Consider the following 22,769-nt stretch of genomic DNA (forward strand, 5'->3'; position numbering starts at 1 on the left):
GGTTGGGAAATTCTCACTTGTGCATCTCCTGCACCAAACTCCTCATATTTGGGGCCTGTAGGCTCTGGGGGAGGGCACACAATATCTTTCTTTACAGCTGGTGGGGAATTCTGATCCTGGCAGGACCTTAATGCCTGCTTAGGAAGCCACGGTTCCTGCTGCTTCTCCAGACCGACTCCGCTGTCCTCCGATTGGACATGCAGCACCTGGTGAACCTCCGTGTCCACACTGGGCACACACTTAGCAGGAGTCAGGGGGGCTTTGGTAGTCAAGCTGCCTGAGTCACTGGACATGTCCCGGTGTTGGCCTTGGGCCTGGCTATACTTTTCTCCCAATATCAGCATTAACTCAGTCATCACTTGTGCTTGGATTTTTGATAACTTAGCTTGAACTGATAAATTAGATGGTGGGTTTTCAATGGTCACAGTAGTTTCTCTGTTGATCCTTTGGGAGATTCCTGGCTTGCTGGTTGTCAAGATGCCACTGGTTTTGGGGTGAAGAGCTTTTGAGCCTCTCAGCCCTGACTATCTCCCTAGACATGCTGGGCCTGGAAGCAGGTTCTGATTTCTCCCTATTTGCGCCCTGTCGTATTTCTATTGTGTCATTAGAATTCACACTGTTAATTTTTGTCTCCTGTGGGGTCCCTGCTCGCCTTGCAGGCAGCTTCAGCGGTGGAATGTTGGCTATCAGAGAACGTACGTGACTATTTTTGCCGCTAATGGTGTTGGTAACAGGCAGTTTGGATTTCAAAATTTTTTGAATTTCCTCTGCGACCGCGCCTTGGATATCAATGGGTTTATGTCTTGTCTTGCCCTCAAGTGAGGTGTCAAGGAGAGGAAAAGTCAGGTCATCAGCTGCATTTTCTGTTCCCACTTTGTCCCCAAGAAGGGATTCAGAGCTTCCTTTCAGGGGCATGAAGGCCCCAGATTTGGTGTTTGTCTCAGAAATCAGTTTGGTTGAGGAGGAAGAGTTGGAATCGATCAAGGAATGAGATGAAGTATCTTTGGATTCAAGGACTTGGGTGGGAAGGGCTGACAACATCCTCATCTGACACTTGGTAATGTTGGATTTCTGCATCTGCTGTGCACCACACTCAAGCGAGGGAAGCTCCTGGGATGTGTTCAGGCAGTAGTCCCCACTCACTGATGATGGCAAAGTTCTTTGCTCTGATTCGGTGTGCAATTTTATAGAAGCAATCTGATTGATTGCTTCTAGAAAACTGTGCTGTGAACTACGCACAGTTTCAGGAAGCTGGCTTTCACTGATTTTCTCAACCATTTTGCTCACATGTACTTTCTGGACATTTTCCAGTTGTCCCTGAGTTACACTATGCCCTGCAACCATGGAGTTTTCTCTTGACAGACTCATGTCAAAGCCACTTCCCACATCCTTATGTGAGGAGGTCTTGGAATCACTCAGCAGATGAACTTTTGGATCATTCTCTTGGCTGGGTCCCTCCTCCTTCCCTTCTATCTCCTCTATTTGGAACATTTCTGAGCTCCTCTCATAGAAGCTTCCTGGTTGGCTCAATCCAACATTTGGATTTTCACTACTCTGGTCCTTCTCCACAGAGATCCATGAGAGGCCAGAACTGCTCTTTGACTCAAGTATGCCTGAGCAATTGCTCAGAGGCCTCATTAGTGACAGAGGCCCATGGATCATGCAGGGCTGGCCCTGGTGGTGTTGGATGAGCCTCTTTCTAAGGTGATGCTCAAATTTATCTCGGAATTCACTGCTTAGAGGAAACTCTACAGGATCGATGGAGAGTGCAACATGGGCCTTAGAACTTTGAACCACAGAGGTTAAACCCCACAAACTTTCCTGTTCTTTCAGCAACACATTGCATTCCAGGTGTTCCGTTTCAGACGAGGTGTGACATTCTGATTCGTAATTGGGTATGCGGACATTCATTTCACAGGCCTTATTGTGGGTAATGGCACTGGATGGTAGGATTGGTAGTGGGGATTGAAGGTGGGCCCGGGTTTGGATCTCAGTGAGATGTAAGTGCTGGGTCTGAGGCAGGGTTTGAGGCAAGGGTTGAGGTTGGACCTCTGCCAAGGATGGAGACTGTAAATCAGAAAGTCCTGGGGATTCTTGGTCTGTGAAGGAATTTGAGATGCTATTGAAGAAGATGGAATAGTCACCCGAGGCATGGACAGCAGAGGACAAGGACTCGCTGTGCAGAGTCGGAAGCCCCCAGAATAGCTGGGTAAGTTTTTGCTTTAAGTTGCCTTCCCAGGTCTGAGGATATATGCACTCCTGTGCTGAGTCATGCTCATTGGGGCTGAGACCTAAGATATGACTAGGATCGATAAGTTTCCCTTCAGGGTCTGCCCCCAAAGAGATCTTTGTAGAATGGAGGGCAAGAAATCCTTGATGTAAATCACATTGTGTCAAGGTGGAAGAGCACATGTCTTTGGGTTGAGGTGAGGAATGGTGAACTGGCTCTGGAGGCAGAGTTTGACCCGGTGGTGAGGGTGACAGAAAATTACCCAAGGTTGTCATTGAGTTAGAGGGGAGAATGGAGGGAGATGGTTGGGAAGGTTCAGGCAGTGGAGTTGGTAAGAGTTCTCCTGGAGGGACTCCTGGGAAAGCAGAGGACTGATTGAATGATGGCTCAGTCACAGAAGCTGTCACAGGAGCTGTGGAAGCCACAGGAGACACAGATGGAGTAGAAGCTTCCATAGCCTTTAAGTAAAGCCCCTGGATTTCAGTGGCTGCATTGTTACACACCTCACAGGAGGAGTCTGGACATAAAAGTCGACGAAAGCGGGTGATGTCATAATTGTGTCCCAGGGAGCTGCAGGAGACAGGAGGGAAAAAGATGCAGCCAGGACCAGAACAAGGAAAGGAGGTCCTGGTGAGGGTGGGGCCACCTGAAGCCTGCTGCCCCTTATTCCTCCACATGTATGACTTCATAATGCACTCAGTTGCACTCATCCCCAGCATTCACTCACATTCCCCTTCCTATGGCAACATTTCCCATGACTAGGGAAGGCTCCACTGAATCCCTGGAATTGCACAGAACATGTTATAGGGAGGCCAGGAAACATGGGGAAAGACTGGTCACCTTTTCAGGAAAGAAATCAGTTCCTTGTCATCGTCCTCGCTGTGATATCTCGAACCTGGGAACCAGGAGAGTGAGTTACATGTAATGAAGGTAGACACATAGGCATTACACAGGGGTCCCTTTATGGGAGACCATTGGGATAATAGACTGTGAAACCCTCAAGAATTAGTAAACGAAATCAAATGGTCAATGATAATATTAATAAGGTCCTCCCCCCGCCCCCCCGATGGGTGTGTTGCTTAATTGATCAAGTACTTTTATATGTATTACTAGAGGCCTGGTGCACAAAAATTTGTGCCCTGTCTGGGGGGCAGTGTGTCCCTAAGCTACCTGCTTGCAACGGCCCGCTCCTGGTCGCAGAGGGCAGGCCCAATCCCTAGGTGCAGCCCCTGGTCGGGCTCAGAACAGGGCTGATAAGGGAGTTGGTGCACCGCCCCCTGTCACACACAGAGCAGGGTGGCTCAGGGAGTTAGGGAGCTCCCCCCTATCACACTCGGGGCAGGGCCGATCAGGGGGTTGGGGAGCTCTCCCCTGTCATACAGTGAGCAGAGCAGATCAGGGGGTTGGGGCGCTGCCCCCTGTCACAGAGCAGGGCGGATCAGGGGGTTGGGGCACTCCCCCCTGTCACACTCAGGGCAGGGCCGATCAGGGGGTTGGGGAGCTCTCCCCTGTCACACACAGAGCAGGGCAGATCAGGGGGTTGGGGCACTGCCCCCTGTCACAGAGCAGGGCGGATCAGGGGGTTGGGGCACTCCCCCCTGTCACACTCATGGTAGGGTCAATGGGGAGGTTGCGGCTCCACCCTGTGACAGAGCATGGCCCATGGGGGAGTTGGGGCACTGCACCCTGTCACACACAGAGCAGGGTCGATCAGGGGGTTGGGGAGCTCCCCCCTATCAGGCACAGAGCAGGGCTGATCAGGGGGTTGGTGCACCTTCCCCTTTCACAAACTGAGCAGGGCAGATAAGGAAGATGTGGTTCCGCCCCCTGTCACACACAGAGCCACAGGGCGATCAGGGGGTTTGGGCGCTGCCCCCTGTCATGCTGCTCCAGGGGCCAGGGGGCCTTGCGGCTCCGCTGATCCTGGTGCTGGGAGGCCTCGTGCCTCTGCTATTCCCGGGGCGTGAGGCCTTGCTGCCCCGCTCATCCCGGGTTCCGGAGGCCTCACGGCTCCGCTGATCCTGGTGCTGGGAGGCATATTACCCTTTCACTATATAGGATAGAGGCCTGGTGCACGGGTGGGGGCCGGCTGGTTTGCCCTGAAAGGTGTCCCGGATCAGGGTGGGGTCCTGCTTGGATTCCTGTCCAGCCTGGATGAGGTGATGATGGCTGTTTGCAGCTAGTCACACCCCCTTTAGGGTGGGGGTCCCCACTGGGGTGCCTGGCCAGTCTGGGTGTGGGGGTGATGGCTGTTTGCAGCTGGTCACACCCCCTTCATGGTGGGGGTCCCCACTGGGGTGCCTGGCCAGTCTGGGTGAGGGGCTGAGAGCCGTTTTCAGGCTGGCAGGCGACTGAAGCTCCCAACCTCTTTCTTTTTTTCTTTTTCTTTTTCTTTTTTTTATTCTGGGCTTTATTTACCTTCTATGGCTGTCACTGGAGCTGAGAACCAGCTTTAGCTCTGAGGCTTGGCTCCAGCTCTGAGACCTAGGCTCCTGAAAGCAGGTCTCTGGGTTTGTTTGGGTTCTATAATTGAAACACTGTTTCAGCTCCAGCTCCAAGGCCCGGCTGGCTGAAAGCAGGTTTCTGGGGTTTGCTTAGCTTCTATAATTGTAACATTGTTTCTTAGAGTGCAGCTCAGAGGCTGGCAGCAGCAGGCAGGGAACCTTGGCTTCCTCCATCACTGGAGCAAGCAAGTCTCCCGTTGGCTTCAGCTGCCTGGCTGCCGGCTGCCATCTTGGTTGGCAGTTAATTTGCATATCGTCCTGATTAGTCAATGGGAAGGGTAGCAAAGTTACGGTTAACTACCATGTTTCTCTATTATTAGATAGGATTGCATTTGATGCTCAAAACCACTCTGAAGGAGAGCGGCCAATGGGTGACCGCGGCCAATGGGTGTCATGCTCTGTGACAGGGTGGAGCCGCAACCTCCCCATCGGTCCTGCCATGAGTGTGACAGGGGGGAGTGCCCCAACCCCCTGATGGGCCCTGCTCTGTGGGTGATGTCTGTGGGTGATAGGGGGTGGCGACCCAACCCCCTGATCTGCCCTGCTTTGTTGTGAAACAAAGAGGAATCTGATCATCCTGAAGTCAGAGTACTTTCTCAAAGTCAGGAGACAGAACTTCTGACTCTTGACATCTACTGAGCAACACCCATGGCCCAGGTCCCTCACTGCTTCTTACCCAGGGACAGCAGAGCAGGGAATCTGAGCAGTATCTCAGGTCCAGTCTTTCCATGAGCCTCTCCTCTGAGGGCTCTGTTTCATGAGAGGGGCTGTATCTACCAACTGACAGAGACCATGGACCTGGTACCTCATGGGAAGGAGAGAGGAGGGTCACCCTTGGGGAGCTCAGGTGGAATAGGCAGAACCTTACCTCTCCGTGTCCCACCTTTCCTTCTCCTCTTGGCTCTGACCCGATGCTGAGAACAAAAAGGAATGAAGGGGTGATTAGGCCTCATTTCTCTCCTCCTCCCCCTAGGAAACTCAGACATTGACTATCTAAGAATAATGTCTCTCTGAGCCAACCAAATACATTTTAACTAATAGAACTTTGTGTGCCTTTTACTATTTTTAAAGCTTTAAAATGTTTTTAATTTTTTGTTTTTTAAAAACTCAAAAGAAGGACTTTGTTTATGGGGTCCACACTTGGTATACTCAGAGGTCCTCTGCTCAAGGTCGGCATATAATCTGAGGCCTACAGTCCATCTCTGTCCCCTCAGATAGGACCCACTTACCTGATGGTGCTCAGGCTGCAGCCTCTGCTCACTCAGAGGCTCTCAGAGGCTCAGCACTGCTCTTCTTAGCAGCCCAACACAAAGGCTAGTTAAGGGATGCCTGCCAGGGCAGCATGACTCAGGATGAAGTGCTGGTTAACTCTAATGTCCTACAGAGACTCCCACGTCTCTGAATAACTGGATCCAGACTAGGGAATCCCTGTGTTTGTAGCCAGAAACCTGTAACCACACTCCGATGGTCTGTGAGATTCAGATGGAAGCCTGAGTCCTCCCTGAACCCCTAGCCCCTGCCCGGTCTCTTCCCCTAGAAAAGCGATGTTCTGTTCTCTCCTAAGATGTCCCATCTTCAGTGTCTCTCTGACTCATCCAAACTCATTTAGAAATGTGGGAATCAAAACGGCAACAACAATGAAGAACTCTTTGGGGGCTCACTCACTCAGGGTTCCTTACCTTTTGGGTATGTTCATTTTTCCAGAACGTTGGGATTGATGGAATTCCCACGAAGATAATGAAGAAGAGGAGGAAGAAGCTCAACACCAAGATGGAAATTATGTTGAGGTTACCATATAAACATTCTGAGCACAAGAAGCTCAGATAAATCTCTAGAAGGCTATTCAGAAATAGACTGAGTCCCATTTTCCGAACAACAACGCTGCTTAAAGCAACTGAGCTCTGAGAGCTCCGACTCTTGGCTTTATAGCCAGGCCTGCATCACAGAGCACTGTGGAGTCACAGAGGGTTTCTGAGAGTGGGGGTGGGTCCACCTTCAAGAGGGTCTGTCCACAGCCCCGCCCCCCAACCAGCCCAGCAGACTCCCTCCATCTGTTCTGGGCCTCTAGGTCCTTCTGCCCTACTCCAATTTGCCCTGTTTTCCAATTTGCCTTTTAACATATCCTATATTTATTTACCGTAATGAATGCTCTGTGTGTTTCACCTGTAACTCAGATATTAGCTGGGTCTCCTTTAATGTTGGAGACTTTGACTTTGGTCTCACCAGGTCCACGACCTTACAAGTCGGAAATACTCCCTGGAAATTTTGCTTGTGCCCAGACGTTTACACTGAGGATCATATATGTCCTCAAATCCAACTTACATAAATGTGGGTAAAGAACTTGAAGGCCTTTTAGACTTCCATAGTTTTGTGAATGTTAAATAGAAATTGTTTTAGTAAGTTATAATTGAATAATAAAGTCTAAAATATCATCCCTCCCCCATCCCCCAGGAATACATTTCACATGTTACATATATGTAACCCCTAAGTTCTGTAACAAAGCTCTCCGCAGGACATTTCAAGCAGACATGGAGGTGGCCGAGTTGGTGTGTGTCAGAGTGTGATCCCTATACAACCCCACGACCAGTTCTCAGTTGAGGTACATCCCCACACAGAAGTCCGGGTCCACATATCAGACTGCACTTGGTTATATTGTCTACAAGGAGGAGTGTTTTCCAGAATCTTTTTTTTTTTAAATATATTTTATTGATTTTTTACAGAGAGGAAGGGAGAGAGATAGAGAGTTAGAAACATCGATGAGAGAGAAACATTGATCATCTGCCTCCTGCACATCTCCTACTGGAGATGTGCCCGCAACCAAGGTACATGCCCTTGCCCGGAATTGAACCTGGGACCTTTCAGTCCGCAGGCCGACACTCTATCCACTGACCCAAACCGGTTTCGTTTTCCAGAATCTTGACTAGAATAACGTGCTGCTATTTGAGGAGGCTCCTTGGCTATAAGTCATTCGTTTAGGACTCTCATAAGTTTTCAGTTCCCTAGGGACAATCCTCAGTGCTCTCTCACTCCCATCCCTATTACTATCCCTGGGCAGAGCCGCATGCATACAGCTGTTTTCAGGGTCCCCAAAAGGCAACTGGTTCAAATGAAAAGCATGCAGCCTCTCAGGGCTGTCAGCACCCCCTTTACTTAGTGGTAGACAGAGCAACATGTACTCATGTTGAATGTCATTGAACTCTCACCATCATGGGTCCATGGACATTCTGTGCCATGGGGCTTCCCCAAGGCTGTTTGTGAAGGGAAGGGCAGGTACTCATATTTCGCACATCCCCTCTGCTCATGCACATGCTCCACTGTCTCCATAAACTTTACTTACAAAGCTGAGTTTTAAGGTAAAATTATTAAGAATCACAAAATGGTAACAACGGAGCATTAAACCCAGCACTGAGTGCCCCTGAGTGTCCCCTGAGTGACAGCACAGGTTGTGGTCCTTGACCTGCTCTGCAGCTTTCTCTCTTGCCTCAGTTTACATTCTCATCTTCCCTCCCTCCTTTCCTCCCTCCCATCCGCACTCTCTAAAAAGCAATAGAAAAAGTATCCTTGGGTGAGGATTAACAACAACAACAACAACCAAAAAAACCCTAACCTTGATCTTTATTGCTTGTGATATGAGAATATGGATAAACTATTTGAGGATAAGTTTTTAAATATACTTTATGGAATCTTAAATAATCATTTTGCGGATGATGCATGAATATTTCCGTAAATGTTCTCTCCAAGTAAACAATTTGATATACTACATTATTTAAGTATCTTGATATTCTATATATATTTACCTATATGACTTACCATGAGCTGATGTTATTTTAAAATTTTACTTTCTCTTGTATTTCTAGTTATTTCCCCTTCCTTAAAGTTTCAATACCACTAAACTATAATTCTGAGTTTATCAATATAAAACAACGCTTTTACCCTGGTTTAGACTTTTTTGCTTTAATTTTACTTTGATAACAATATATCTATATTTGCTTGAATATAGTTTTTCATCTGTTAATGAAAAACTGTCTAGTATCATTTTGAATGTCCCTCTGTATGTATCCGATTTTCAAATTTTGTTTTAAAGCCAATTTTACTTAAGCAGACAGTGTGTGAATTTTCTCAACCTAATAATAATTTATTCTATTGCATTCATTTAAAAATTGCTTATGACTATCTTGCTAGAAAATGCTTTGTTTGCTTTTATTATAGTTGTTTGGAAGATAAATATTTGGTCTAAATTATCATAAAGCTGTAGTAATCTAATAATTAAAACATTATTTTTTCCTCCATAAATATTTGGTCTAATTCAAATGTCTCTTTAAGGAAATATTAGGAATGTGGTACTTTTATTATTTTAATTTCATATTACTTTTAAATCTTGGGTTATAAATCACATCAATTTTTACATAATTAATTTTCATATTTCTTAAATTTTTATGTATTTTATTATAGAAATAATATTTATCAGCTTTAGGTTTCCATGCGTAATTTTAATTTTAAAATTTTAATACAGTTTGGTTCAGCGTGTCTGGTTCATTTCAGTTCCTTCACTGCCAAACCTGAGGGCAGGGACTGCTTCAGTTTCTCTGCCTGCCCTGTGTCTGTGATGGCCAAGGTATAAAGATATCTTACTTTTCTTCATCTTGACACATTTAGTGTCCTTTCTCCTGGCTGTGAACAGGAAGTCATTGATTTCCTCAGGTTTTGGGAGGGATGGCTAGTAGGCATGAAGAGTGTGTGCAGGCCAGCACAGCAACTTAAAACAGCGAGGAGGATGAGTGAGAGGGGGGGGCTAATTTTATTTTTTTGGTGTGATTTTTCCATATTTATATTCAGTTTTTACTACTTAATTCAGTTATCCTTACTTGGATAAGAATACATAGGCCATTTTTTTTTAATTTACTGTTTATTTTTAATTTTATTTTTTAAAACATATTTTTATTGATTTCAGAGAGGAAGAGAGAGGGAGAGAGAGTTAGAAACATCAATGAATGAGAGAAAATCATTGATCGGCTGCCTGCTGCATGCGCCCTACTGGGGATCGAGCCCACAACCTGGACATGTGCCCTTGACCGGAATCGAACCTGGGACCCTTCAGTCCTCAGGCCGATGCTTTATCCACTAAGCCAAACTGGCCAGGGCTACATATGCCATTTTAAATAGAATAAATGCTTGGGTAGCATATCTGAAATTATCTTTTTAACCTTGGCTGGTATATAATACTTGTGGCCTGGTCGTTTTATCTTAAGTCCTGGTAGGAGCATTTCTTTTGTATCATTTTATTCCTGAAGTGAAACCCTGGTGTCTTTTCTGTTCTGAATGAGTGATTTCAGTATGTATTCTTGAAAATTCTCTTTATTCATTTGTTTAGAGAGGGAGAAACACCGGCTTGTTGTTCTATATATTTATGCATTCATTGGTTGATTCTTGTATGTGCCCTGACCAGGGATTGAACCCACAACCTTGGTGTGTTGGGACGACGACAACGCTCTAACATACTAAGCTCCTCAGCCAGGGCTGGGTATGTATTCTTAATCTTCAAAATGTAAAATTTCATTACATCCTGTTGGAATGCATCTCTATTCACTTATCTTTCTTAGCTAGTGTGATCCCTCTCAGTTTTCAATTTGAAGTGTTTTCCTCGAATTGGGAGTTTGCTTTATTTGATTTTCATTATTGCTCCCTTTCTAAGCAGAATGCCTATTCCTTGTAGATTGTCTCTCCCTTTATCAATCTGCATTAATATCATCTGCCACTGAATGTGCTCTTTCATTTCATCCCCTTCACGTCTTCATTCATCTCAGGTTATGTATGCCTCCATCCCAGAGTCTTTCTGGTACTGTGACTAGTGTTATTACCCTCTTATTACTTTGGGCTCCTCTTATTTGATACAGGAACTATTTATAATCTTGCTTGTATCTAAATCAGATATTCCCTACCTTTCCTGAAAGTCAGCATATTTGGGGGTGGGGGAAGGGGGGAGTGATTTCTTCTTAGCATGTGGGTCTGTTTCTTTTGCGTGTTGATTTTTGAACACAAAGCCTTCTATTCTAACTGCTTGAGGAAGACAGTTTTGAGCATTTACATCAATGTCCTCATAATTGGCCTGAGTGTTGTCTCCTGCGCCTGGAGCTGGACTGTTATGGGGCAAGCCCCACAGAGGCCCTGCAAGGCAGGTTTTCAGCAAGTTCTGGGGCCTGCTTCCAGATATTAATTTCTCCAGAGTTACAAAGGACACCCCACACCCTCAGTACTCCAAAGGCTTATTTCAGTGGTTACTGGACTCTAATGCTCTCAACAGTGAAAAACAAGACTACGTGGGAGAAATTTTTGTTTTTTTAAATTTTAAAATGGTTTTTTATTTCAAATGGGAGGTGAGCGGATTTTTTCCATGAGCCTCACAGTCTCTGCAGAATGTCCCGGTGTGGGCAGGGAGAGAGTATATAATGAGATGAATATGTGAAAAAATGTATATATATGAATAAACATATATAATTATATATACATATATATATATATATATATATATATATAGAGAGAGAGAGAGAGAGAGAGAGAGAGAGAGAGAGAGAGATGTTAAAGAGACACATTCATTGGTTACCTCCCGCACACTCCCTGACAGGGTCCTGGGGTGAAACCTGCAACCCAGGGACATGCCCTTCAGTGCACTTACGGATGTTCTAACCACTGAGAAACTGTCCCAAACTTCAATATTGGGACTTTTATTTCTTTTAGAGTGTAAGGATTGGTTTTAATATATTAGTTAGAATTCAGCCTAGACTGCTTTAAAAAATTGGCTTAAACAAGAGAGAGTTTTATTTACTCCATTTGTCTCTCCTTCAGAGCAGCATCTTTGGTGACAATGGAGTTGGTGAGGCACCTCCTTCTCTCTCACAGTTGTGCTCTCCCAAGGTGTTATCTGAAGCCAAAAGTGGAGCCTCAGAGGGCTTACCACACATCTCTATTCTGGCCAGTGGAACATGGAAAAGAGAATGTATGCCTATGTCCATTTCTTTTAAGGACCATTATATTAACTTACATCGCTCTCTCATCTTGTTTTCCAGACCTTACACCATGTGTAATATTTAAATGGAAAGGATGTTGGGAACCTCAGACTGGGGTCTTTAGCTAAGAGATCATGTGTTCAGCTCACATATCTGCTGGGGAAGAAGAAGGGGGAAAAACGCATGATATATGCAGATGGGAGGTGGTAATACTCTACCAAAATGTGTTTTCTGGAGATCTTTATTTATAGATGGGATAGGTTTTAGCCATACAAAGGTCTTTAAAGGTAATATTTTCTCATTTCTTTATGTTCTTAACTATTCTGTCCAACAGTGTACAAAATTAATTGATCTGCACTAATCCATCACCAAACACAGTTGCAGTGATTGTGGTTTTGAGAAGTTTTGGGCCCTCTGTTCTGTTCCATGGATCTAAATGTCTGTTTCTATGCCAGTACCAGGCTGTTTTGACTATAATGGCTTTGTGGTATTGTGCTCCCTCCAACTTTTTTCTTCCTTTTAAAGATTGCTGAGGCTATTTGGGGTCTGTTTTGGTGCCAGATAATTTTTGGAATATGTTTTCTAGATTTATGAAATATGCCATTGTTATTTTAAAAGGATTGTGTTGATTCTATAGACTTCTTTGAGTAGTATAGACGTTTTAATGATGTTGATGTTAATTCTTCCAATTCATGGGCACAGATATTTTTCCTCAGAAGAAGAAAAAAGAAAACTAATAGAAGAACAAAGTGCCCTGCAAAGTTACTAGGAGGATGGGGAGTGTTGTCTTATCTGAGCAAAACTTTTTTCGTCATGAGAGTCCCAGCAGTTCTCATCTGCAAGTGGAGATGGCCTCTGTTTGAAAAGTGAAATTTTAAAAAAGCATGGGGGAGCAGATCAGACTGTACCAATGTACAGACAGCAAGACAGAGAGGGCGATGAGGCCATGGCACACCCATGCACCAATGGCAGACACCTCTAAATTCTTGAGTAATCTTTTTACTGGCAAGATCCCTTTAAGGCTATGAGCCCCTAATAGCCTAGCTAGCCTCTATCAGTGGTTCTCAACTTTTCTAATGCCGCAACCCTTTAATACAGTTCCGCATGTTGTGGTGGCCCCCAACCATAAAATTATTTTCGTTGCTACTTCAGAACTGTAATTGTGCTACTGTTATGAATCATAATGTAAATACCTGGTATGCTCTATGTGTTTTCCCGTGGTTGCGACCCACAGGTTGAGAACCACCCCATCCAGTTCAATTCACCAATACAGTATCTAGCCCTGCTGATCCCTCTTTCTTCTGCCAACTTCCTTCTCTTTCCACAACATTTTTAATTCCTTAGTTTACATAGCAATTGTAACAACACAGTCCACAACACAGGACCAAACACATTTTGATTAGGGAGTGGGCTTCTCTCTAGCATAACTTCTGAGCACGATTAAGATTATAGTTAGCAATACATTTTGGGCTGTGTGTGTGTGGTTTTTTGTTTGTTTGTTTTACTCGCACTGATGTTTCCTTCTATTAAACATTAATGATTGTTTTCCAAAATCTACTAACTTTGTACTGAAGTTCCTATTGGCATCTCTATAGTTTCTAAATAATGTCGTTTTTGTTGATGTTGTACATGTATTTACTTCCTCTCCCCGTGCCAGCTAATCCTTGAATAGTTACAACCACTACAGCTCCTTTTTTTAGATGATAAACTGCTGAGATGAAGCCCTGTCATTTCCTTACATTTCTTGCCTGCATTCCCTCTCTGAGTCCGGAAAAGTGTTGACATCTTTTGTCTTATCCTTTCCCCTATTTGTCCTTCTCAATACTTACTCTCTTTAAATCCTTTGTTTAAATATCATTCACATACCATACAATTCACCCATTTAAAGTGTATAATTTTATGATTTTAGTATTTTCAGATATGTACATCCCCACAGTCAATTTTAAAACATTTTCATGACTTCAAAAAGAAAACTTACAATCTTTAGTTGTCATCTCTCCTCCCCTTTCTTCCCCCACCCCCAGCCCTAAGCAACCACTAATGTATTTTATATTCCTCTAGTTTTGTCTGTTTTGAACATTTCATATGAATGGAATCACATGTGATCCTTTGTGACTGGCTATATTCACTTAGCATAATCCTTTCAGGGTTCATCCATGTTATAGCATTTATTAATAGTTTTTATTGCCAAAAGATATTACATTGCATGTATATACCACATTTTGTTTACCACCGGAGGACAGGTGCACAAAAATTTATGCACTCGGGCGGCGGGGGGTGAAAGGGTACCTCAGCCCATCCTGTGCCCTCTCGCAGTCTGGAAACCCTCGGGAGATAACGACCTGCTGGCTTATGTCTGCTCCCGGGTGGCAGAGGTCAGGCCCAATCCCTAGGTGCATCCCCTGGTCGGGCTCAGAGCAGGGCCGATTGGGGAGTTGGGGCTCTGCCCCCTATCATGCACAGAGCAGGGCTAATCAGGGCGGTTGGGGCTCCGTACCCTGTCACACACAGAGCAGGACCGATCAGGGGGTTGAGGAGCTCCCCCCTGTCACGCACAGAGCAGGGCAGATCAGGGGATAGGGGAGCTCCCCCCCGTCACACACAGAGCAGGACAGATCAGGGAATTGGGGAGCTCCCCCCTGTCACGCACAGAGCAGGGCCCATCAGGGGGTTGAGGAGCTCCCCCCTGTCACGCACAGAGCAGGGCAGATCAGGGGATAGGGGAGCTCCCCCCCGTCACACACAGAGCAGGGCAGATCAGGGGATTGGGGAGCTCCCCCCTGTCACGCACAGAGCAGGGCCCATCAGGGGGTTGAGGAGCTCCCCCCTGTCACTCACAGAGTAGGGCAGATCAGGGGATTGAGGCGCCACCACTGTCATACTCAGGGCAGGGCTGATGGGGAGGTTATGGCTCTACCCCGTCACACACAGAGCAGGGCCCGTGGGGGGCGGTTGGGGCACTGCCCTCGTCACACACAGAGGAGGGCCAATCAGGGGGTTAGGGCGCTACACCCTGTCACACACAGAGCTGCAGGGTGAGCAGGGGGTTGGGGAGCTCCCCCTTATCAGGCACAGAGCAGGGCTGATCAGGGGGTTGGGGCACATTCCTCTGTCACGGACAGAGCAGGGTGGATAGGGAGGTTGTGGCCCTGCCCCCTGTCACACACAGAGCCACAGGGCGATCAGGGGGTTTGGCGCTGCCCCCTGTCACGCTGGTCCTGGTGCTGGGAGGCATATTACTCTTTTACTATATAGATTAGAGGCCTGATGCATGGGTGGAGACTGGCTGGTTTTTGCCCTGAAGTGTGTCCTGGATCAGGGTGGGGGTCCCCACTGGGGTGCCTGGCCAGTCTGGCTGAGGGGCTGAGGGCCGTTTTTGGGCTGGCAGGTGACTGAAGCTCCCAACCGCTCCTTTTTTTTCTTTTTTTTTTCTTTTTCTGGGCCAGCTTAACTCTGAGGCCTCGGCTGCTGAAAGCAGGTTTCTTGCCTTTGTTTACCTTCTGTATTTGATACAATGTTGCGGTCTGGCCGGCTGAAGCCCTGCTGACTAAAGAAGGTTTCTGGGGTTTTCTTTACCTTCTATATTTGTAACATGGTTGCTTAGAGTTGCAGCTCAGAGGCCGGCTGCAGCAGGCGGGGACCTGGCTTCCTCTGTCACTAAAGCTAGCAAGCCTCCAGTTCACTTCAGTTCATGGCTGCCGGCCGCCATCTTGGCTGGCAGTTAATTTGCATATCTCCCTGATTAGCCAATGGGAAGCGTAGCAGATGTACGGCTAATTACCATGTTTCTCTTTTATTAGATAGGATTCATCAGCTGATGGACATGTGGGTGGTTTCCACCTTTTGAGTATTATGACTACTGGATGCTACTGCTGTGAGCATTTGTTTACAAGTTTGGTGTGGACATGTGTTTTCATTCCTCATGAGTGTGTACTTAGAGGTGGAGTTGCTGGGTCATATGGAAACTCTCTGTGTGACATTTTGAGGACAGGCCAGACTATTTGTCAAAGTGGCTGTTTGTGAGGGTTCCACCTTCTCGACATTCTCAGGGAGACTGCTTCTAGGCTTTTTGTGTGTGTGTCTGTTGTTATCTCACAGTGTTTGTGATTTGCATTTTTTCCTGATAGCTAGTGATATTGAGCATCTTTTCATCTAATATTTTACTTTTAATGGCATTTTTGGAAAGAAAGAGATAAACAAGTGTATCTGATCTGCATTAAAGTCATTTGCATGCATAACAGGAAAAATTCTTCTAAATATTTGAAAACACAGTTGTTGTTTTTAATATTTTGTTGAAAAGTCCCCATCTCATGGCTTCTTGCTCCTCTCTGAACAGTGGTCCGGCACATCTGTTGAGCAAGTGGTGATGCCCTCAGTTTGAGGAAAGTGAGATTTGCCATGGATTTGAGGAGCTTTGTAGAGAGAATAGACAAAGGAAACAGGAAACTGAGCTTCATTTGTTTTGTTCACATGTTAGTAATCATCAGAGCATTATTTGTAGAATGCATGAGTTCCAGATAGTTCAATGGAACGAGTGGAACCCATTGTTAGATCTAATCTAGTAGTGGTCAGTTACTTATAGGAAGCCATTTCTAGAAAAACACAGAGTTGAAATTTATAGGAAGGATTAAAGGGAACTGGAAGGGGGGCCCATTGTCATGGAGCTTTTGAAATGTTAGTCACTAGATGGACCATCAAGTCTACCTTAGTAAGGGAGGAAGCCAAAGAGCTTTGTGGATTGACAGGGAGTGAGTGGATAAATGAATGACCTGGAATTGAAAAATTAGCAATGGGCATCTATGCTGGAAGGATAGGGGATGAGGCCAAAGGGGAAAAGGTCAGACTATATTATTCCTGAGGCAGAGCTGTTCCTGGTAATAAGGTCTGCAGGGTGGCGGTGACTGCACTGGAGCGGCAGTAAAGGACCCCAAGATGAGGTGGTGTAGGAACTGGGAGGCTGCGTTATGGACTGCTTGTCCACATGGATGTTAGAGCCCTCCGCTGCCTGCTCACCTCTTCACATCCCCTGCCTTGGGCCCCATTCCACCTTTTGTTCCCTTTTGTTCTGCAATTTTTCTGTGGTCTCTAGATTCAGACATTGCGAGGCCAATGGCATAACTCTAGACAAGAAGATGCTAGTGTGGTAGTGAAAGAGGGCTCTGATTGGTTATTGTTTTGTTTTGTTTTTTTCTATTTATACTCAGGATTACAAGGTTTACTGGAAAAGCTACCTGAAGGGCTCATGAGGACGCTCATTCCATTTTTGTGTTTCAGTCTGTACCAGTGGATTTACCTTCCCTCTAGACCACTGTAGAAAGGGTGGGTGTGTGTGCACATTTGTCAGGGAAAAACAATACCCCCCAAACACTCCTATTCAGGGTTCACCCACCTGTGGGGTCCTCTGATCACTGACTTCTAAATGATGGTTAAGCTACTGTCTCTTCTTCACTAACACTTTCTGAAAAATATACCCGTCCTTGATCTTCTTCAGATGTGGAAGGCCTGTCTTCCCTGCTGCCTTCAAGGACATACAGCATTCCCTGAAGGGGAAGGTGTGGGCTGCTATCCAAGTTCCTTAAGGCTAAGCTATGAGGAAGGAGGCAGAGCCCATCTCCTCACACCTCATCAGGGACGAAGTGGGCTTAGGGGAAGGACACATGGTATCTAGTTCTCAACAAGAGCTCCAGGGAATGGGCACTTTTGTAACCCAAAGGAAGCAATCAGTATAAGCTGAACTTACTCCTTTCTTTCTTAAGCACAAGCCCTAAGAAACCCTTGCCCCCAACTCAGGACACGGAGAAGACATCACTATTATTACAGACACATTTATTAGGCAAGTCAGTATTCCCCACAAGGAGGGAATTACTTGGGGGTGGGAAATGTTTCCCCCTGGAAATTATAGAGAAGCATTGTGTGTCTGAATCGTGGAGGCTGATCTCTGAACGCAGTGCTTCCAGCAGTGGTGAGAATAGCAGGAGGCCCCTTGCCAGCTTGAGGCCTGCAGTTGGGGCTTGGATGGGGCAGAGTCCCCCTGAGGGGCACAGATTGAGGGTGCTTCTGACATATTTGCTGACCCTTTGATGCCACAGCGTTTGGGGGGGGTCTGTCCTCGTTTGTGGTATGTCTAGTATTGGTAGAGCCCTGGCCAGGCAAGATAGGTGTGTGGCGGCCGGACACGGCATTTGTCACGTCATAGGGGGCAGCGGGGGTGGGAGCCCTGCGGTGGAAATGACGCCTCTGCACTGGCTCTGCCTGGGCCTGCACTGCTCCCTTCTGCACAGGCTTCCCCGACTGTGCTGCGGAGGGAAGGGGCTCTTGGGGGCGGGTGGTAACTACTGCAGGCCGGCGCCCCAGTTTCTCTTCTGGGAACTTCCCCATGTCTGACATGACTCTATAAACTTGGGTACTTCCAGTCAAGGGAGCTCTGCTTTTAAGTGGGCCTCTACTCTGTGCAGATGATATGTGCCTTCCCATTTCCTGGGTGGTTTCTTGCATTTTACATTTGATTGAAGGACAAAGCCTTTGAAAAAGGCTCTTCATTCTATTTAGCAAAAGGCTATCAGGAGGAGCCGTCTCTCTTAGGCTGTGGAAAGACTTGCTCCCAAGCACGTCCTCTAAAGCGGTGTCCTGGGAAGGAAATGTCTTCCCCCCAGGTTGGGAATTTCTCAGTTGTGCATCTCCTGCACCAAACTCCTCATATTTGGGGCCTGTAGGCTCTGGGGGAGGGCACACGATATCTTTCTTTACAGCTGGTGGGGAATTCTGATCCTGGCAGGACCTTAATGCCTGCTTAGGAAGCCATGGTTCCTGCTGCTTCTCCAGACTGACTCCGCTGTCCTCCGATTGGACATGCAGCACCTGGTGAACCTCCGTGTCCACACTGGGCACACACTTAGCAGGAGTCAGGGGGGCTTTGGTAGTCAAGCTGCCTGAGTCACTGGACAGGTCCCGGTGTTGGCCTTGGGCCTGGCTATACTTCTTTCCCAATATTAGCATTAACTCAGTCATCACTTGTGCTTGGATTTCTGATAACTTAGCTTGAACTGATAAATTAGATGGTGGGTTTTCAATGGTCACAGTAGTTTCTCTGTTGATCCTTTGGCAGATTCCTGGCTTGCTGGTTGTCAAGATGCCACTAGTTTTGGGGTGAAGAGCTTTGAGCCTCTCAGCCCTGACTATCTCCCTAGACATGCTGGGCCTGGAAGCAGGTTCTGATTTCTCCCTATTTGCGCCCTGTCGTATTTCTATTCTGTCATTAGAATTCACACTGTTAATTTTTGTCTCCTGTGGGGTCCCTGCTCGCCTTGCAGGCAGCTTCAGGGGTGGAATGTTGGCTATCAGAGAAGGTACATGACTTTTTTTGCCGCCAATGGTGTTTGTAACAGGCAGTTTGGATTTCAAAATTTTTTGAATTTCCTCTGCGACCGCACCTTGGATATCAATGGGTTTATGTCTTGTCTTGCCCTCAAGTGAGGTGTCAAGGAGAGGAAAATTCAGGTCATCAGCTGCATTTTCTGTTCCCACTTTGTCCCCAAGAAGGGATTCAGAGCTTCCTTTCAGGGGCATGAAGGCCCCAGATTTGGTGTTTGTCTCAGAAATCAGTTTGGTTGAGGAGGAAGAGTTGGAATCGATCAAGGAATGAGATGAAGTATCTTTGGATTCCAGAACTTGGGTGGGAAGGGCTGACAACATCCTCATCTGACACTTGGTAATGTTGGATTTCTGCATCTGCTGTGCACCACACTCAAGCGAGGGAAGCTCCTGGGATGTGTTCAGGGGGTAGTCCCCACCCACTGCTGATGGCAAAGTTCTTTGCTCTGATTCGGTATGGAATTTTATGGAAGCAATCTGATTGATTGCTTTTATAAAACTGTGCTGTGAACTATGCACAGTTTCAGGAAGCTGGCTTTCACTGATTATCTCAACCGTTTTGGTCACATGTACTTTCTGGCCATTTTCCAGTTGTCTCTGAGTTACACTATGCCCTGCCACCATTGAGTTTTCTCTTGACAGACTCATGTCAAAGCCACTTCCCACATCCTTATGTGAGGAGGTCTTTGAATCACTCAGCAGATGAACTTTTGGATCATTCTCTTGGCTGGGTCCCTCATTCTTCCCTTCATTGACCTCTATTTGGAAGATTTGTGAGCTCCTCTCATGGAAGATTCCTGGTTGGCTCAATCCAACATTTGGATTTTCACTACTCTGGTCCTTCTCCACAGAGATCCATGAGAGGCCAGAACTGCTCTTTGACTCAAGTATGCCTGAGCAATTTCTCAGAGGACTCGCTAGTGACAGAGACCCATGGAGCATGCAGGGCTGGCCCTGGTGGTGTTGGATGAGCCTCTTTCTAAGGTGATGCTCAAATTTATCTCGAAATTCACTGCTTAGAGGAAACTCTATAGGATCGATGGAGATTGCAACATGGGCCTTAGAACTTTGAACCACAGAGGTTAAACCCCACAAACTTTCCTGTTCTTTCAGCAACACATTGCATTCCAGGTGTTCAGTTTCAGACGAGGTGTGACATTCTGATTCGTAATTGGGTATGCGGACATTCATTTCACAGGCCTTATTGTGGGTAATGGCACTGGATGGTAGGATTGGTAGTGGGGATTGAAGGTGGGCCTGGGTTTGGATCTCAGTGAGATGTAAGTGCTGGGTCTGAGGCAGGGTTTGAGGCAAGGGTTGAGGTAGGACCTCTGCCAAGGATGGAGACTGTAAATCAGAAAGTCCTGGGGATTCTTGGTCTGTGAAGGAATTTGAGATGCTATTGAAGAAGATTGAATAGTCACCTTAGGCATGGACAGCAGAGGACTAGGACTCGCTGTGCAGAGTTGGAAGACCCCAGAATAGCTGGGAAAGTTTTTGCTTTAAGTTGTCTTCCCAGGTCTTAGGATATATGTACTCCTGTGTTGAGTCATGCTCATCAGGGCTGAGAACTAAGAGATGACTAGGATCGATAAGTTTGGCTTAAGTGTCTGCCCCACAAGAGATCTTTGTAGAATGGAGGGCAAGAAACCCTTGATGTAAATCATATTGTGTCAAGGTCGAAGAGCACAATTCATTGGGTTGAGGTTAGGAATGGTGAACTGGCTCTGGAGGCAGAGTTTGACCCGGTGGTGAGGGTGACAGAAAATTACCCAAGGTTGTCATTGAGTCAGAGGGGAGAATGGAGGGAGATGGTTGGGAAGGTTCAGGCAGTGGAGTTGGTATGAGTTCTCCTGGAGGGACTCCTGGGAAAGCAGAGGACTGATTGAATGATGGCTCAGTCACAGAATCTGTCACAGGAGCTGTGGAAGCCACAGGAGACACAGATGGAGTAGAAGCTTCCAAAGCCTTTAAGTAAAGCCCCTGGATTTCAGTGGCTGCATTGTTACACACCTCACAGGAGGAGTCTGGACATAAAAGTCGACGAAAGCGGGTGATGTCATAATTGTGTCCCAGGGAGCTGCAGGAGACAGGAGGGAAAAAGATGCAGCCAGGACCAGAACAAGGAAAGGAGGTCCTGGTGAGGGTGGGGCCACCTGAAGCCTGCTGCCCCTTATTACTCCACATCTATGACTTCATAATGCACTCAGTTGCACTCATCCCCAGCATTCACTCACATTCCCCTTCCTATGGCAACATTTCCCATGACTAGGGAAGGCTCCACTGAATCCCTGGAATTGCACACAACATGTTATAGGGAGGCCAGGAAAAATGGGGAAAGACTAGTCACCTTTTCAGGAAAGAAATCAGTTCCTTGTCGTCGTCCTCACTGTGATATCTCGAACCTGGGAACCAGGAGAGTGAGTTACATGTAATGAAGGTAGACACATAGGCATTACACAGGGGTCCCTTTATGGGAGACCATTGGGATAATAGACTGTGAAACCCTCAAGAATTAGTAAACGAAATCAAATGGTCAATGATAATATTAATAAGGTGCACCCCGCCATGTGTGTGTTGCTTAATTGATCAAGTACTTTTATATGTATTGCTAGAGGCCTGGTGCACAAAAATTTGTGCAGTGGTGTCGGGGAGGGGGGTAGTTGTGCCTCAGCCCCAATTGTGCCGCTCAAAATCTGGGACCCCTTGGGAGATAATGACCTGATGGCTTAGGCCCGCTCCTGGGTGACAAAGGGCAGGCCCAATCCCTAGGTGCAGCCCCTGGTCGGGCTCAGAGCAGGGCCGATTGGGATGTTTGTGCGCCACCCCCTGTCATACACAGAGCAAGGCAGATTGGGAGGTTGCGATGCCTGCCCCAGTCACGCTCAGGGTAGGTTCAATTGGCGGGTTGGGGCGCTGCCTCCTGTCACGCACAGAACAGGGCCTATCAGGGGGTTGGGGCATTGCCCTATGTCATGTACAGAGCAGGGCGGATCAGGGGATTGGCGAGCTCCCCTTTGTCATACACAGAGTAGGGCCGATAGGGGAGTTGGTGCACCACCCCCTCTCACACACATAGCAGGGCGGATCAGGTTTTGGGGAGCTCCCTCCTGTCATGCACAGTGTAGGGCCTCTAGGGGATTTGGGGCACTGTCCCCTGTCACATACAGAGCAGGGCAGATCACGGGGTTGGCGTGCTGCCCCCTGTCACAGAGCAGGGCAGATCAGGGGGTTGGGGCGCCGCCCCTGTCACACACAGAGCAGTGCAGATAGGGAGGTTGTGGCCCCACACCCTGACACACACAGAGCTGCAGGGCTATCAGGGGTTTTGGGCGCCGTTCCCTGTCACACTGCTCCAGGGCCCATGCGGCCTCTCGCCTCAGCTGATCCCAGTGCTGGGAGGCATATTACCCTTTTACTATACAGGACAGAGGCCTAGTGCAAGGGTGGGGGCCAGCTGGTTTGCCTTGAAGTGTGTCCTGGATCAGGGTGGGGATCCTGCTTGGGTGCCTCGCCAGCCTGGATGAGGGGATGATGGCTGTTTGCATCTGGTCACACCCCCTTCATGGTGCGGGTCCCCACTGGGGTGCCTGGCCAGTCTGGCTGAGGGGCTGAGTGCCGTTTTCAGGCTGGTGGGTGACTGAAGCTCCCAACCTCTCC

Source organism: Myotis yumanensis, unplaced genomic scaffold, assembly GCF_028538775.1.
Source record: "Myotis yumanensis isolate MYYU_CA2020_CCGP unplaced genomic scaffold, mMyoYum1.0.hap1 SCAF_21, whole genome shotgun sequence".
NCBI classification, from domain to species: domain Eukaryota; kingdom Metazoa; phylum Chordata; class Mammalia; order Chiroptera; family Vespertilionidae; genus Myotis; species Myotis yumanensis.